This window comes from Galeopterus variegatus, unplaced genomic scaffold, assembly GCF_000696425.1.
Source record: "Galeopterus variegatus unplaced genomic scaffold, G_variegatus-3.0.2 Scaffold4933, whole genome shotgun sequence".
Lineage (NCBI taxonomy): Eukaryota > Metazoa > Chordata > Mammalia > Dermoptera > Cynocephalidae > Galeopterus > Galeopterus variegatus.
The window spans coordinates 95,553-100,562 of NW_007731044.1; the positions used below are offsets into that span (position 1 = coordinate 95,553).

At 41.5% G+C, this 5,010-nt stretch overlaps 1 pseudogene; it reads right to left on the reverse strand.

The window, feature by feature from the left end:
• The window catches only part of LOC103604043, a 9,848-nt pseudogene that overhangs the window by 3,004 nt on the left and 1,834 nt on the right, over nt 1-5,010 (reverse strand).

Below are 5,010 nucleotides of genomic sequence, written 5' to 3' on the forward strand. Positions count from 1 at the left end.
GCCGCGCTCCCAAGCGGCGCACTGTAGCAGTACGCCACCGGGCCGGCCCCTGCCCATTTTTAAGTGTGTTATTTATTTTTTTGCTATTGAGTTGTATGAGTTCCTTATATATTATGGGTATTTGCCACTTACTGGATATATGGTTTGCAAATACTTTCCTTTCATTCATAGGTTACATTTTCATTTTGCCAATTGTTTCTTTTTTTTAGGGTAGTTCTTTATTAATATTCCTATTTTTTTACATTTTAAGATGTTGTGAAGCAGTTGGGAGGGAGGGGAGAGGGGAAAGGGGAAGGAAATGGGGTGGAAGGAGGAAGGAGGGGGGGTGGGCTTGAGGCCTGTGGCACCCCCACGTTCCCACAGGGGAGACTGGGGGGCTTCCAGGAGTGGCTTGGTCATTGCCGGGCTGGGTGCAGATGTCGGGGGTTGTGGCAAAAGCCCTCATTTCCCACCACCCCAGCTTGGGAGAGCCTGGGGCACTTTCTGCTGTCGCTCGGTGGTCATCACTGGGGGTTGCCTAGGGGGGTGTGTGTGGCTGAGGCCCTTGGCCCCCACCCTTGGGACTGGTTGTGGGTGTCAGGGGGCATTGCTGAGGCCCCCAGCCCTCCCCCCTTTCTGGCTTGGTAGCCCAGGGGACTTCCAGCCCTTCTAGGTGTTATAGGTGTTTTTTGGTGAAAGGAAACCTTTTCTAGTTAATATGAAACTTTGTCTCTGGTTGAGGGTACTTTGTTTTTCTTTCAGTTCTGTGTTGGATTATCTGCTGTTCCCACCACTTAAACTCTGCACTGGAACTAATTTGTTGTCCTTTGCTTATTTCTAAAATGGGGGAACTTCCTGTGGGGACCAGCACTTGAGCCCTGTGATTGAGCTAAATTGCTGCTTTGCTGCTGATTCCCTAGGGAAGGCTTTTTGTGCTGCTCAGGTTTTAATGGTTGACTTTATAGGTACTTCTTGGTCTAGTGAGACCTGGGTTGTGTGGAAACTCTGGTCTGGGCCGGAGTCTTTTCATCAAACTGCACCCCCTGCAATTCTATATTCCTGACCAGCCTCCTCTGAGTGGTCCTATGCTGATTGGACGTCAGATCAGCTGTCCTTGCTGTGTCCCAGTGTTCCCCCAGTGAGCCTGTCTCACCCACTACCTGTGCTGCAAATACTTCCCATGGGATGGGCCATGTGCTGGTCCCTTGGGATGACTCACTGGCCTCTGAGTCACTCATTTTTTTGAGTTGTTGTGGCTTCTTGCTCCTATGTGGGTCCATGGGAACCCTATTAGTGGTCTTGCTGGCCTGGGGACCACCAAGGCCCTCTTCTCCCCTGCGGCCTCCAAGCAACTTCATCTGAAGGGCACAGCTGCAGCTTTTGCAGGCTCCTGTTCCATGTGCTCAGCAGCTCCAGCCTGGAATGGGCCGGAGCTTGAAACAGTCAGAGCGGTTTTTTCTTTCTCTCATCATGGCTTCTCCTGCCTTCATGAACAACATGGGTCTCTCCACCTCTTCCTCTGAGCTCTAGTGGCCCCAGTTTGGTTGTCACTGCTTTTTAATAGTTGTAAATTGGTGATTTCTGGGAGAGAGAGATGCTGGGGACCACCTATTCTGCCATCTTGACCGGAAGCCTCTGATTGTTTCTTTTGCTGTATGGAAACTTTTTAGTTTGATTTAGTTCCACACGTTTTGCTTTGTTGCCTGTGCTTTTGGGGTCACATTCATAAAATCATTGCCAAGACCAATAGGAAGGAGATTTTCCCCTCTGTTTTCTTCTGGGATTTATATGGTTTCTGGTCTTACATTACAGTCTTTAACCTATTTGGAGTTGATTTTTTGTGCATGGTATAGGATAAGAGTCCAGTTTCGTTCTTCTGCAACACCGTTTATTGAAGAGACTATCTTTTACCCATTGTGTATGTTTAGTTTCTTTGGCTAAGATTCGGTGGCTGTGTATGGGTGGGTTTATTTCTGGATTCTCTGTTCTGTTCCAATGATATATGTGTGTGCTTTTCTGCCAGTACCATACTGTTTTGATTACTATAGCTATGTGATAAACTTTGAAATCAGGTAGTGTAATGTCTCTAGCTTTGTTACTTTAAGATTGCTTTGGCTCTTCAGGGTCTTTTGTAGTTGCGTACGAATTTTAGAATTGTTTTTCTATTTCTGCGAAAAATGTCATTGAAATTTTCATAGGAATTGCAATGAATCTGTAGATTGCTTTGGGTAGTAGGGACATTTTAACAATATTAAGTATTCCAACTTGTGAACACGTGATATCTTTCCATTTATTTGTGTCTTCAATTTCTTTCATCAATGCTTTATAATTTTTAGTGTACATATCTTTTACCTCCTTGGTTAAATTTATCTCTAAGTATTTTATTCTTTTTGTAACTGTTGTAATTGGTATTGTTTTCTTGATTCCTTTTTCGATAGTTTGTTGTTAGTGAATAAAAATGCTACTGATTTTTGTATGTTGATTTTGTATGCTGCAACTTTACTGAATTCTTTTATTTTTTCTAACAGTTTTTTGGCAGAGTCTTTAGAGTTTTCTGTATATAAGATCATGTCATCTGCAAACAAGGACAATTTTACTTCTTCCAGTCCAATTTGGATACCTTTTATTTCTTTGTCTTGCTAATTGCTCTAGCTAGGAACTCCAGTATTATCTGCAATAGAAGTGTCAAGAGTGGGCATCTTCGTCTTGTTCCTGGTCTTAGGGGAAAAGCTTTCAAATTTTCACCGTTGTCAGCTATGGGCTTGTCATATATGGTCATTATTGTGCTAAGGTACATTCTTTTCATACCTAATTTGTTATCATGAAAAGATGCTAAATTTTGTCAAACACTTTTTCTGCATCTATTGAGATGATCATAGGATTTCCGTCCTTCATTCTGTTGATGTGCTGTATCTGTTTATGTTGAACCATCCTTTCATCCCTCAGATAAATCCCACTTGATCACAGTGTATGATCCTTTTAATGTGCTGGTGAATTTGGTTTGCTAGTATGTTGTTGAACATTTTTGCATCTGTGTTCATCAGAGATGTTGGCCTGTAGTTTTCTTTTCTTGTACTGTCTTTGACTTTGGTATCTGGGTAATGCTGACCTCACAAAATGAGTTTTAGAAGTGTTGCCTCCTCTTCAATTTTTTTGAAAGAGTTTGAGAAAGGTTGGTATTAACTCTTTAAATGTTTCATAGATAGGGCTTGGCCATTAGGCTTGGCTGTTTAGAGTGTTGTGCTGATAACACTATGGTCTGGGGTTTGATCCCTGTACAGGCCAGCTGCCAAAAAAAATTTGACAGTATTTACTTGTGAGGCCATCTGATCCTGAGCTTTTCTTTCTTGGGAGATTTTTGATTCTCATTCAGTCTCTTTATTCAGTATTGGTCTGTTCAGATTTTATATTTCTTCATAATTTAATCTTGGTAGATTGTGTGTTTCTAGGAATTTGTCCATTTCTCCTAGGTTATCCAATTTGTTTACATATAATTGTTCATAGTAGTTTCTTATGATCCTTTGAATTTCTGTGCTGTCAGTTGTAATGTCTCCTCTTTTATTTATAATTTTACTTATTTTAGTTCTCTTTTTTTGAATTAGACTAGCTAAAGATTTGTCAATTTTATCTTTTCAAAAAACCAACTCAATCTTACTGATCTTTTCTGTTGTTTTTCTAGTCTCTATTTAATTTTTTTCTGCTTTAATATTTCCTTCCTTTTGCTAACTTTGTTCTTTTAGTTTGTTCTTCTTTTCTAATTTCTTGAGATGTACAGTTAGGTTGTTTATGTGAGATCTTTCATTTTTCTTAATGTAAGCATTTATTACTATAAACTTTCCAGTGAAGGGAATTTTAACCTTCTCCTTTATGCTGGTTGATGAGCCATCTCAATTTGCCTGGGACTGTGAGGTTCCTGGGATGCTGGACTTCGAGTGCTAATACTGGGATGAATTTGTCACCCTACCTTTATCTTTCCCCAAAATACTCAGTATAGTCTGCATCAGTGTTTTGAGAGTGACATTTATGTTTTATGGGCATTAGCAATTCAGAAATTGGCAGGCACAGAAGAAAAATGGGGGGACAAACATAGGCCCAGCCACATCTGGGTGATGAACTAACACTACAGTGTTTAGAAACAGGTGACGTTTCTGATTAAGGAGAGAATTAGAGCAGGGTCTAGGGATGACATCCTCTTATGATCCTGAGAAGCCTAACCCAAACTATTAGCAGCCAAGCCACCCTACCTCTGAAAGGTTCTTTGTTTGCAGGACTCATGGATAATTATAAATCAGGATAAGTTTAATAAAGCTGGGTCCAATGATGACATGTCAATGCATACACTGCATTATATCTAATAATCTTTGCCAGTTCTACTTTGGAAAACACTTCTACAGTCTGCCCAGGTACTGACACTGCCAACCTGAGAGGTGTCCTTGAATGTTGCCCGTCTCCCCACACCATTGCTAAGGCTTCCCTCCTTCACAGTGCTTCTTTTCAGATGTCCCTCCCTTGTCAGCAGTCCCTGCTCATCCTTTATCATCTCTCACCTGGACCGTTGCTAGTTTCTTAGCTGCCTGCTCCTGCCTGCTCCTGAGTGCTGGCTTCCTGCAAATACCACCAAAACAATCGTGTCGTAAGACAAAGAGACTACTGCTCAGCGCAGTGATGCAGAGCTCCACCTTCAGAGTCTTGGTAGCATGTCAGTGGGAGGAAGGCCAAGTTGAGCTGTTGTGAGGTTTTGAATTCTGGTTGAGGTGGGTCTGACAATGTGGGGTCTTAGATAATGACCATGATAAAATAGTTTAGGATTGGAAGACACAGCAAGGTGAGGGTTTTGAGACAAAGGTTTAAGCAGTTTTGAAGTAAAATCTATCATTTCATGTTTTTTATTGATGGGTCTTTCAGGATGTTCCTGGAGTGAAAAATGAAGTTTTACTTTCCAGGACAAGAGTTTCTGGAATAGAAAAGTTATGCTGATGAAGAGCAAACTGTGTGGGTGTAGATGGTTTGGCTTCTCACTTTCCTACCTCC